Consider the following 13,726-nt stretch of genomic DNA (forward strand, 5'->3'; position numbering starts at 1 on the left):
CACCTTACAATACAAAGGTGACATCATCCCCACATATATTACCCCATATGCCACCGCTACACGGCAGTGGGAAGAGTGAGGCTAAGTCCAAGAACTGGTGCATCTTAGAGATGTGCCATTTCTGGGGCGGCTGTGAGCTGGTGTTTGTAGCCGGGGGGTCAAAATCCATGGCTCCTTCCTAGGTTATTAATACCAGCCCGCAGCTGTCTGCATAGCCTTTTCTGGATATTAATTATAGGGGGGACCCCAGGTTGTTTTTTTGGGGGGTCCCCCTATTTTAGTAGCCAGTAAAGACTAAATATACAGCTGCGGGCTGATCAGGCCCAGCGTGAGGGGCAGGCAGCCCAGGCAGCTGTCTAGGGCCCCCGCTCCCCCAGGGGCCCCCAGCTAGCGGCATATCATGCAGCCACTATGGGGGCCGTGAGGCAGGGGGGCCTGCCTGCCCCAGTGCCAACTCCCCCGTCACTGCATTGAACTATACTGACATCATAGATGCCGGTACAGTTCAAAGCAATGATGGAGGAGAGAGCGTCAGCTGATGCTCCCTCTCCCATCAATCCCCACTCTGCCTCTGACACTGCAGGTGTGCGATGATGTCATCGCGTACGCACTGTGCACCAGGCAGAGCAGCCGCTGAGACAGGAGCTGGGAGCAGTGTGGGCACGAGGAGAGGCGAGAACTTTGTTTTTTTATGTAACAATGAGTACTGGACTGTGGGGCCATTCTCAGGGGGGCTGTGCTATATACCATGTGGGGCTATGCTGTATACCATGTGGGGATGTGCTATATACCATGCGGAGCTGTGCTGTATTCCATGTAAGGCTGTGCTATATACCATGGTGCTGTGCTGTATACCATATGGAGCTGTGCTATATACCATGTGGGGTGTTGTGAGTTCATTTTTCCCTTCACCAGTGAGGTCTGATGAACTCCCTCTTCTGGCGAAGGAATGTAGTGAGGCTGATTACCAAACAGCTGAGCAGGTAGATGATGACTGGGTCACAGGAACTGATGGCTGGATATAAGACAGCCGACGCCCTGCTGCCTTGCCAGTGATTTTCCTGCTGGATTCTTGGCGACCAGTCTGATTTCTGCTTCTCAAAGCTAAGTTTTGCTCTGCCTTTTGTACACTTTAGTTCTGGTTTTGTTTGCCTTGTTTTTTGGAGTTCAGCCATCCCCGGCCGGGGGTGAGCTGAATTCCATTTTTGTCTCTGATCTGTTGATCTCTGGCTCTGTCTTCAGAATATACCTGAGTGCTGATAGAGTCTTTTTGAAGCCTAGTGACTTCAGGTCCTGTTTTTCCTATCAGTCTGTTGGTTTTGGATAGGGTTTTTGCGGATTGCAGACAGCAGCTTTTCTATCCTGTCCTATTTAGTTAGCTTGGGTCCCATCATTTGCTCAACCTATCTTTCTATCTGTGTTAGTGTTTTTCATCTTGCTTCACAGTCATTATATGTTGGGGGCTGCCTATTGGTTTGGGGTCTGCTCTGGGGCAGTTTAGATTTCCCCTTTCTGTCTTTAAGCTAATTTAGTTCTCCGGCTGTGATCGAGGGGTCTAGGGCACAGTAGGAACCCCCCACAGCTACTGCTAGTTGTTGTGGATAGGTTCAGGGGTCTGCAATCCGATAGCTTCCAACTTCTCTGGTTTTCTGGACTTAGCTATTATTTTTGCTTTTTCCTCCTTCGGTGACTCATCCTTAACAGTGGGGCTGTGCTATGTACTATGGTGCTGTGCTATATACCATGTGGTGCTGTGCTGTATACCATGTGGTGATGTGCTGTACATCATGTGGTGATGTGCTGTATACCTTGTTAGGCTGTGCTATATACCATGTGGGGCTGTGCTGTATACCATGTGGGCTATGCTATATACCATGGTGCTGTGCTGTATACCATGTAAGGCTGTGCTGTATACCATGTGGTGCTGTGCTGTATACCATGTGGTGCTGTGCTATATACCATGTGGGGCTGTGCTGTATACCATGTGGGGCTGTGCTGTATACCATGTGGTGCTGTGCTATACTGTATACCATGTGGTGCTGTGCTATATACCATGTGAGGCTGTGCTATATACCATGTGGTGCTGTGCTATATACCATGGTGCTGTGCTATATACCATGGTGCTGTGCTATATACCATGTGGTGCTGTGCTATATACCATGTGGTGCTGTGCTATATACCATGTGGGCTGTGCTATATACCATGTGAGGCTGTGTTATATACCATGTGGGCTGTGCTATATTCTTTGTGAGCTGTGTTATATACTATGCGGCTGTGTTACATACTATGTGGCTGTTACATACCATGGGGGTCCATTATATTCTATGGGGGAGACTGTGTTATATAATATGGGAGGCTACACTATATTCTATGGGGAGGTGAGCTGTATTATATTCTATTTGGGGCTACGTTATATTCTGTGGGGGGCTGTATTATATTTATTATATTCTATGAGGGGTGATTACATCATACTCTATGAGTGGGCTACATTATACTATATGAGGAGGCTACATTGTTCTATGGGTGGGCAGCATTATATTCTATGGGGAGCTAGATTATATTGTATGGGTGGCTTAATTATACTTTATGAGGGGGCTACATTATATTCTATTGGGGCTGCATTATACTATATGAGGAAGGCTACATTGTATTCTATGGAGCGGCTACATTACACTATATAAGGGGCTGCATTATATTCTGTGGGGGCTGCATTAAACTCTATGAGGGGACTGCCATATAGTCTATGGAGGGGCTTTATTATATTCTATGGGGTGGTTACATTATATTCTATAGGGTGGCTGCATTATACTATAAGGTATAAGGAGTGGCTGCACTATAATATATGAGGGGGGCTGCATTATATTCTATGGAGGGTTACATTATATTGTATGGGATGGCTGCATTATGCTCTATGGGGTGGCTGCATTATACAGTATCGAGGACTATGGGGAATACGTTATACTATGTAAAGAAGTATGGGGTGCATTATACTATGGGAAGTGAATTGTACTACATGGATGACTGGCGGTGTATTATACTATGTGGAGCACTTTTAGGAGTGTATTATACTATATGGAGGACTGACCATAAAACTAAAGAATAAAGCCGATCCACAGTCCATATAATTCATAATAATTTAAATTTTTATTGGTATCACAGATTAAAAATAATGTAAAATAAACATCAGATATTATAAAAACAGATATCGGTATGCTTATACAAGAGCACAAATATCCAGTTTACATGTAATAAAATGACGAAGGCAGCGTGCTGAAATGTGCATTGGGGAGGGCGCCCGTCCAGGAGACCTGGAGCATTTTACTCTGTAAGTTACCTTTTAATAACTTGTGGCGATGTATATTTATTATTTTCTCTAGATACATTTACTCCTGGTTGTATAGTGTATCATGTGGACACACTGACACCTGGTGGTGTATTTTGCAAATACATAGCTGCTTTACATGCACTTTAGATACATTAGTTGTTTACATACTCTGTGCACCGGTGGCAGCAGTCGCTCTAATGGCAGGCTGGGTGGGAAAACACACTGAAGGAAGGAGACAGGAGTCTCTGAAACATGTAGGATAGCTTTTTGGTCCTCATTGCAATCTCTAGGCTGCAGCCCAGTGCATCACGTGTCTCTGACTTCACACAGGTCCTGTGCTGACAAACATAGTGTGAAGTTCAGGCACCTAGTTCAGTGTGTTTTCCCACCCAGCCTGCCATTAGAGCGACTGCTGCCACCGGCCGGGGTAGCATCGCTAACAGGATTACTGCAGTTCTTAAGCAAGAAGCATTTAATCAGCAACCCACCGGAGGAGTGTTATTACTTACAGAAGGACTTTTGGGATCTCCAAATACAGAATCAGTGTTCACTTGTGAGACTGAGCCCGCCCTCCCCCTCTGTGGCTGTTAACCCCTACTGCTTTACAAGGTAATCTTGGTTTCTTGCTCTACAATTGGCATTAAGCATCCAAAGGGATATATATGACTTTTTTAGTGTTACTTATTGTTGTTCTCTGGCCAAACCTGGTTCTTTTATTGTGCTCTAGACTTTGTTTTTTTTTTCTCTTCAAATCCATTTGAGTAAGACAATAGATACCAGTGACACTAAGCGCAGTAGTAATTCATTTATCTATACAGAGTATCAATCATTGCTACATCTGGTTCTGTTGCTAACCTGTCTGCGCTGCGTAGCAGTCTCTGTGCATTTTCTTATGCTGTCTGTCTCCACAGAAATATCTGAATCCTGATAACCTTGGTTATACCTGCAATCCTCTGGGCGAAAGCCATCCCGTTCCGCCAACAGCCATCCGAGTCCGAGAACTGAGTCAAGGTTATCAGAGCCAGCTACACACCATCTACCTGGATCCAGGACCCGTCTCATTACGAATTCTGCTGTCATTTCTCTTATCCCTTTTGGTCTCGCTGGGACAGCTGCCACGTGTTCGGGGTCTAACTGGAGGTAGCACCTGTTTCCTCCTTCCATTCTGGTCCGGTCTGAGGGGCTTTCCTATGGGTACCCAGAGCTCACTAGTTACGCCCCCTTCAGAGCCCCCCGGACTGTGGTCCCGAGGTTCCACTTCAAAAATAAAAAACGAATGTGAACTTCGCCATCTCTGCCTCCACTTCCATTCATTACATCTACCAGATCATTAATAAATATATTGAAGTGTCAGGAACACCGCACTGAACTTGCTCACTGAGCCTGTGCGCGTGTCCTGAGTAAACTGTGCTCAAAGATACCTGTGGAGCGGGCAGCAGCCGAGTAGATGCGTACTTCAGAACAGCAGGACCTGAAGCACTCCAGAGAGCTAGGAGCTGCAAGATAACTCCTAGCAGGGTAACTGCGAGACAAAGTTACCAAGGGGCATAGACAGGGAGGATAGTCAGGATGTAGCCAATGAGTCATACACAGAGATAGCTGAAAGGTACAAAAGGGGCGAGCAGAGAGTAGTCAGATCACAGGCAATGAGTCATACACAGAGAGGGTAGCGCAGTACAGAATCAACAGGCAAACTCACAACGGGAAAAAGAACCGGGTCAGAACCATATAAACAAGCTATAACAACGAACAGGCACAGGCACACAGAGGTCAGCACACTCGGCCAAAGCAAAAGTATAACTGGCAGGGATTTGAGCTTCCCAGGGGTTTAAGAAGCTCTCCCAGAACCAAAAAGAGGCCACAATCATTAACCCCAGGTGTGCAGGTCAAAACCTGCACTGAGCTCCAGACATTAACCCCTGACATGCAGCTCAAAAATCTGCACTGGGATCATGACAGTACCCCCCTCTCAACGGGGGGCCTCTGGACCCCCAGGCTTCCCCGTGTACTTGGCATGGAAAGCCCAAACCAGGCGATCTGCATATACAGAGCGAGCAGGGACCCATGAGCACTCCTCTGATCGATATCCCTTCCAGTGGACCAGGTACTGCAAAGAGCGGCGCACCCGCCGAGAGTCCACAATATGTCCGACCTCATACTCCAATTGACCTTCCACCAGCACTGGAGCAACAACAGGCTCGGAGTCCTCTTTGACAGACCCTACTGATTTCAACAGAGATTTATGGAACACATTGGATATTTTTAAGGAGGCGGGGAGACGCAACCTATATGCCACTGGGTTGACTATCTCCATAATCTCGTACGGACCAATGAACTTTGGTCCCAACTTAGCTGATGGTACCTTTAAGTTGATGTTACGTGTGGAAAACATGTCTCCCGAGGCTCTCTTTTTGTCAGCAAAATATTTGTACCTCCCCTGGGCCCGAGAGATATTACGCTGGACTTCAGCCCAGAGGTTTTTTAACCGTTGAACGGACCTCTCTACCCCTGGACAACCGGAATCCACCTGTAAAAACTCCCCAAAATGCGGATTAAACCCATAGTTAATCAGGAATGGGGACATGTTGGTGGACTGACTCATCCGGTTGTTAAAAGCGAATTCCGCCAACGGTAACGCATCACACCAATCCTCCTGTCTGGCGGAGGTCAGACACCTGAGAATTTGTTCCATGGATTGATTGGTGCGTTCTATCTGACCATTACTCTCCGGGTGATATGCCGACGAGAAGGAGAGTGAGATGCCCAATTTCATACAGAGCCCCCTCCAAAATTTGGCCACAAACTGCACACCTCTGTCAGACACAACATTCAGGGGTACCCCATGCAATCGGACCACATGCTGCACATACAACCTTGACAATGTTTCTGCTGAGGGTAATGCTGCCAAGGGAATTAAATGGGCCTGTTTAGAAAACCTATCCACCAACACCCAGATCACGGTATTGCCTCTGGAAGGTGGAAGGCCGGTAATAAAATCCATGGAAAGAAGAGTCCATGGCCTATCAGGAACCGGTAAAGGTATGAGTTCCCCAGCCGGCCGGTTATGCGAGCTTTTGGAGCGGGCACACATGCCACAAGCAGAAACAAATTTCTTGACATCGGAACTTAGTGAAGGTCACCAAAAACCCCTGGCTACTGCCTCTCTAGTGGCTGTGATACCTGGATGAGCACTCAGCCTAGACTCATGAAACTCCTGCAAAAGTCAAGGCCGCAATGAATCTGGAACAAACAGCTTATCCCCTGGCCTGGTTGCTGGAGCTAGGGCCTGAGCCCTTAGAATTTCTTGTTCCAACTCAGTTGAGACCCCTGCCACTTCCACCCCTGAGGGAAGAATGGAGGACAGCGGCTCAGGGGGAGACACTGGGTCAAAACTTCTGGACAGGGCATCCGCTTTAACATTTTTGGACCCAGGTCGAAAAGTAATGGAGAACTGAAATCGTGAAAAAAAAAAAGTGACCAATGGACTTGTCTAGGAGTAAGCCTCTTAGCAAATTCTAGGTATGCCAAATTTTTGTGATCCATGACAACCGTGATAGGGTGAGCCGCCCCTTCCAAAAAGTGCCTCCATTCCTCAAACGCCAGCTTGACCGCAAGAAGTTCTCTATTGCCTACATCATAGTTTTTCTCGGCTGAAGAGAACTTCTTGGAGAAGAAGGCACAGGGTTTGAGATTGGTAAGGGTGGCCGGACCCTGGGACTGCACAGCCCCCACCCCCACTTCAGAAGCATCCACCTCCACAATGAACAGTCTGGATGGGTCTGGTTGTACCAACACCGGGGCAGACATGAAACATTTCTTAATAGCTGAGAAGGACTCCTTAGCGAGTACAGACCAATTTTTTACATCAGCACCCTTCTGGGTAAGATCCGTGAGTGGCTTAACCACTTGTGAGAAACCTTTAATGAATCTTTGATAATAGTTTGCAAATCCTAAGAAGCGCTGGAGCCCCTTGAGATCTCGAGGCTTAACCTAGTCAGCGATCGCCTGCACCTTCTTAGGATCCATACGAAACCCCTCACAGGACACAATCAACCCCAAAAGGACAGTTCCTGTACAAAAAACGAACATTTTTCCAATTTAGCGAACAATTGGTTCTCCCTGAGTCTCTGGAGAACTGTCTGTAGATGCTGCAAGTGAGATTGGCTGTCCGGGGAATACACCAAAATGTCATCCAAATAAATAATAACAAAACGGCCTATCAAGTCAGAAAACACAACATTGATGAAATTCTGGAAAATAGCGGGTGCATTAGTTAACCCAAACGGCATTACCAGGTTTTCAAAGAGTCCTTCTGATGTGAGGAACGCAGTTTTCCACTCGTCCCCTTCCCGAACCCTTATCAGATTGTAGGCCCCCCGGAGATCTAACATGGAGAACCATTGGGCCCCAGCTAACTGGTTACATAAGTCTGGGATGAGGGGAAGCGGGTAAGTGTTCCTAACCGTTATCTTGTTCAGTTCCCGAAAGTCAAGGCACAACCGCAAACCACCATCTTTCTTCTTCACAAAGAAGAATCCTGCTGCCACAGGTGACACAGAAGGCCTGATATACCCTTTGCGGAGACTCTCAGCTATGTACTCCTTCATGGCTTGGCGCTCAGGCCCAGACAAATTGAACAATCGAGCCTTAGGTAACTTGGCTCCGGGTACTAAATCAATGGCACAATCATAGGGTCTATGTGGTGGCAGTGTCTCAGCCTCACTTTCGAAAAAAAAGTCTTCGAAATCCTTCAGGTACTCTGGAATACCTTCCAGACCGACAGATGACACAGATACGGATTTAACAGCGTTAACAAGATGTCCCAGGTTACCACATTTATCTTTGCATCCCCATTGAGTGATCTCCCCTGTTATCCAATCAATGGTAGGATTATGGCATTGAAGCCAAGGCATCCCATGTACCAGTCCTGCAGGCAAGTTATCTAGCACATGACAACTTAGTTTTTCCACATGAGTGGAACCCACTTTTAGAGAAAAAAGTTCAGACCTGCAACAGATACCGTCCTGGGTAAGAGGGGACGAGTCCATTGCCACAAGTATAACAGGATCCTGAAGCCTGACTGTCCCTATCTTATTAAGAGTCATAATTTTGGTATCAATCAGGTTCACAGCAGAACCACAGTCAACAAAAGCAGTAGTCTGAACTGGACCATTACGAAGTTCCAGTTCCACCTGCAGCACCATTTTTGCACGTGAGGAAAATTGTACCTGAAGGTCTGGGTAGCCTCCTCGACTGCTACCCAGACCTAGTCATTTCCTGCCACCTTGGAGGATAACGGACAGGAGGGGCAGTCCTTCTTCCAGTGTCCAGATTCCCCACAATAGAAGTACAACTGCTTCTCCCGGCGGCGTCTTCTTTCCTTTTCCTCACAGGTGACAGCGCTCACCTCCATAGCCACAGGAACAGTCCGGGTCTCATCTCCACTGAAGAATAATGGTGTTTCCAGTTGCATAACGCCTCTAGCGCGCAGTCTGCGATCCATGCAAACCGCTTGGGTCATGGCATCCTCCAGGGAGTCAGGCGGAGGATGGAGTGCCAAGGCATCCTTCAGACGTTCACACAGGCCTCTACGGAACAGCCCCCGAAGGGCGGCATCACTCCAAGAAATCTCGGCTGCACAACGTCTGAATTCAGTACAGAGCCCCCTGACAGACACTCATCACCTTGTCCTCAGCCAAACGCACTCTATCAGGCTCATCATAAATAAGCCCTAAGGCTTCAAAAAACACATCCACAGACATTCTCTCAGGGGCAGAAGAGGAAAGCGAAAATGCCCAGGCTTGTGGGGACCCCCGAAGCAGGGACATAACCACCCCCACCCTCTGTTTCGCATCCCCAGAGGAGCGGGGTCTCAAAGAGAAAAAGAGCTTACAGCCCTCCTTAAATGCTCTGAATTCATCTTTGTTACCAGAAAACGTATCTGGCAATTTACTGGGGATTCGGGTGGGACTAAAATTACATCTCTATTCCCCACCTGCTGGAAGCCTGCGGAAAGTACACCCTGAACTGAGTCCTCAACCCGCCACTGGGACTGGGCCAGAGCTTGGTGTTCCAAACTAAGCTTCTGCAGTGACTGAGTCAAGCATTTCACCTGCTCAGATAAAGCACACATTGGATCCATGCTGCAGAAGTGAGGAGAGAAAAAAAATTCAAGGCCAGTTATAATGTTAGGAACACCGCACTGAACTTGCTCACTGAGCCAATGCGCGTGTCCTGAGTAAAGCGAACTGTGCTCAAAGACACCTGTGGAGCGGGCAGCAGCCGAGTAGATGCATACTTCAGAACAGCAGGACCTGAAGCACGTGACTGCTAGGGGTGTGGCCTAAACTCCAGAGAGCTAGGAGCTGCAAGATAACTCCTAGCAGGGTAACTGCGAGACAAAGTTACCAAGGGGCATAGACATGGAGGATAGTCAGGACGTAGCCAATGAGTCATACACAGAGATAGCTGAAAGGTACAAAAGGGGCGAGCAGAGAGTAGTCAGATCACAGGCAATGAGTCATACACAGAGAGGGTAGCGCAGTACAGAATCAACAGGCAAACTCAACGGAAAACAGAACCGGGTCAGAACCATATAAACAAGCTATAACAACGAACAGGCACAGGCACACAGAGGTCAACACACTCGGCCAAAGGCAAAAGTATAACTGGCAGGGATTGGAGCTTCCCAGGGGTTTAAGAAGCTCTCCCAGAACCAAAAAGAGGCCACAATTATTAACCCCAGGTGTGCAAGTCAAAACTTGCACTGAGCTCCAGACATTAATCCCTGACATGCAGCTCAAAAACCTGCACTGGGATAATGACATGAAGAAAACAGGTCACAACACCAACCCCTGCAGTACCCCAACTGGTCACAGCGACCCAGTTAGAGACTATACCATTTATAACCAGCCTCAGTTTTCTATCACTAATCCAGTTACTTACCCATTTAAACACATTTTCCCCCTGACCCAGCATTCTCATTTTGTGTACCAACCTCTTGTGTGGCACGGTATCAAACGCTTTGGAAAAATCATGACTTACCAAGTTCAATGACTCACCTTGGTCCAGTCTATTGTTTACCTCTTCATAAAAACTAGTTTGACAGGAGCGATTCCGGATAAACTCATGCTGATATGGAGTTAAACAGTTATTCCCATTGAGATAATCCAGAATAACATCCCTCAGAAACCCTTCAAATATTTAACCAACAATAGAGGTTAGACTTACTGGCCTATAATTTCCAGGTTCACTTTTAGAGTCCTTTTTGAATATTGGTGCCACATTTGCTATGTGTTAGTCCTGTGGAACAGACCCAATCGCTATAGAGTCCCTAAATATAAGAGATAATGGCTTATCTATTACATTACTTAGTTCTCTTAATACTCATAGGTGTCTGCCATCGGGACCCGGAGATTTATCTATTTTAATCCTATTTAGTCGGTTTCGCAACTTTTCTTGGGTTAGATTGGTAACTAGAGTTGAGCGACTTTTGGTTTTTTAGGGTCGCGTTTCGTTTCGTGAAACCCGACTTTTCCAAAAGTCGGGTCGAGCAAGATCGTCCGATTGTAGGGAAAAGTCGGGGTCGTCCCGAAACACGAAACCCAATGTAAGTCAATGGGGAATAAAAGTCGGCAGTGAGAGGAGGACAGGAAACACACCTACAGTGCCCATTTGAATGCCAAAAGCATCAATTCTTCTTACTTAAGCTTGTCAACCTTAATTAACTTCATAATACAAGTTACGCACTGAAAAATGGGGGTTATTTGGCTAAAGTTGTGGGGGGGGAGGGCTGGCTGCAGGTTTTCATGTGCCCTGGACGAAAGAGCGCCCCTTTAACACATACCACAACTCATCATGCTCCGATACGGCAGAGAAATAGCGGTATAGTACAATGAAAAATACTTCACTTTTTACATCTCATGACGAGGCCCATCTATTTCTCCATACAGAATCATTGGTCCCATATAATGTTTGAAACAGTATATGATGAGCTCCACATAATGCTACAGTATATGTTGGTCCCCATGGATGAAGCTCCACTGTCTTATGGGCCCAAATAATGCCCCAAACATAATGGGCCCCATTTCTAATGCTCTAGTGTATAATGGGCCCTGTAAATGCTTCTCCAGTGTCTGATGTCCACCTTTGGAATGTTCCAGTGTATGGTGGGCCCCATCTATCATTCTCCAGAGTATAGTGCTCCCCAAAAATTGCTGTCCCAACATTGAAAACAATCAAATAAGTCTCCTCGCTAGGGAATCCCTGTACTTGTCTGGATTCCTCGTCGTCCCCATCTTCCATCTCACTGCACAGTATTTCAACTTTGCAAGTGCTGTGATCCTGAGCAAGCAGGGGGGGGCCCACTCGTTGGCGACGGCACTGGCACAGGGCCCCTGATAGTACGGTGGTGTGTCTGATGGCGGGTGGGCCGAACCTGCACTTTCATCTGCAGCTTCCTCTTTGTCACCGTGTAAGATGGAACTGTATATGGGAAGGGTAACCTGAGTTTCATCAGGGTCAGATTCAGGTCGTGTAGCGTGCGAGGGGAATGTAGTGGTCTGGGTCAATGTACCAGCAGATTCATCGAGCAGTGGCTGGGCATCAGTGCACTTGTGTCGCCCCCAGGAGTACGGTCGCCACAGTGGCATTACCTTCTTCCTAGGGAGTGTGATGTTATGCTAGGGAGCAACGAAGGATCTCTCTAGCAGGTTAACTGATTGGACGGCGTTATTCCCACGAGTCATGACCCTCCAAACAGCGTTCATGAAGGCAAAGTGTTTGTTTTACGTGGGCAGTATGGTTGCAAAGCTGAACCTTAAAGGAATGTCCAGAAGGGCACCACCAGGAGTGGAGCCTACGGTTAAATTCGACTCCACCTGGGAAACCTCAACCATGCCAGCTACAGAACAGATGCACACATTGCAAGCTTAATTCCGTTAACGAACGAGACTCTGTCATGCCCCACGGTCCGAGTCCGGCTTACTAGAGGGACACGTGAGGCTCTGGCACATGAGATTGGCCAATAACTGGTGTGTCATGCCCTTACATGTCCGTGGCTGCATGTGCGCTACACTGAAAAGGCCAGCGTTTGTCGCTTACAGGTGCAGATAACCCGCTGAACAACGTTAGTGATGGGGATCACTGATTACAATTATTACCCGCGAACAATGATTTCCCAGTAAGTGCAGGTCAACCGCAGTTCCGGAATTAGGCCTAACCGTCATTCCTGAAAAAATGAAAAACTTACGTGTGCAAACCACAGGTGCTGTAGCTTGCTTAACAGCTCGCCAGCCATTCTCACGCCCAGTATGGATTACACGTGATTGCACAAAGGTGAGAAAGGGTACCGTATCCCCAGATAACATGTATGGATAGCGTACACATTCAAAATATATGTCTCAGGAGGCAGGCTCAGACGGTGTTAGGCCCAGTATGGATTGCACGTGATTGCACAAAGGTTAGAAAGGGTACCGTTTCCCCGGATAACATGTATGGATAGCGTACACATTCAAAATATATGTCTCAGGAGGCAGGCTCAGACGGTGTTAGGCCCAGTATGGATTGCACGTGATTGCACAAAGGTTAGAAAGGGTACCGTATCCCTGGATAACATGTATGGATAGCGTACACATTCAAAATATATGTCTCAGGAGGCAGGCTCAGACGGTGTTAGGCCCAGTATGGATTGCACGTGATTGCACAAAGGTTAGAAAGGGTACCGTTTCCCCGGATAACATGTATGGATAGCGTACACATTCAAAATATATGTCTCAGGAGGCAGGCTCAGACGGTGTTAGGCCCAGTATGGATTGCACGTGATTGCACAAAGTTTAGAAAGGGTACCGTATCCCCGGATAACATGTATGGATAGCGTACACATTCAAAATATATGTCTCAGGAGGCAGGCTCAGACGGTGTTAGGCCCAGTATGGATTGCACGTGATTGCACAAAGGTTAGAAAGGGTACCGTATCCCCGGATAACATGTATGGATAGCGTACACATTCAAAATATATGTCTCAGGAGGCAGGCTCAGACGGTGTTAGGCCCAGTATGGATTGCACGTGATTGCACAAAGGTTAGAAAGGGTACCGTTTCCCCGGATAACATGTATGGATAGCGTACACATTCAAAATATATGTCTCAGGAGGCAGGCTCAGACGGTGTCAGGCACAGTATGGATTTGACGGCCCAGACTACACAGCGGAGGAGCAGGGAGAGGTAAAGATTGCAAATGCTGGGGCCCTGCCCAAGCAAGGGGGGCCCACTCGTGGGCGTCGGTACTGGCACTGGGCCCCTCATAGTACGGCGGTGTGTCTGACGGCGGGTGTGCACCACCACCGTCAGAGACACTTGATTGCACTATGAAGGACCCTGTACCAGTGCCCGCGCCCAAGAG

At 47.5% G+C, this 13,726-nt stretch overlaps 1 long non-coding RNA gene across 1 annotated transcript; it reads left to right on the forward strand.

The window, feature by feature from the left end:
- The first annotated feature begins 2,046 nt into the window (after positions 1-2,046).
- Positions 2,047-4,616, forward strand: LOC141051703 (uncharacterized). The gene is made up of 2 exons (XR_012220679.1): positions 2,047-3,934; positions 4,237-4,616. It is a non-coding gene; the product is annotated as an uncharacterized lncRNA (long non-coding RNA).
- Positions 4,617-13,726: the final 9,110 nt, after the last annotated feature.

This window comes from Dendrobates tinctorius, unplaced genomic scaffold (genome assembly GCF_039654945.1).
Source record: "Dendrobates tinctorius isolate UK_male_01 unplaced genomic scaffold, ASM3965494v1 ptg000158l, whole genome shotgun sequence".
Lineage (NCBI taxonomy): Eukaryota > Metazoa > Chordata > Amphibia > Anura > Dendrobatidae > Dendrobates > Dendrobates tinctorius.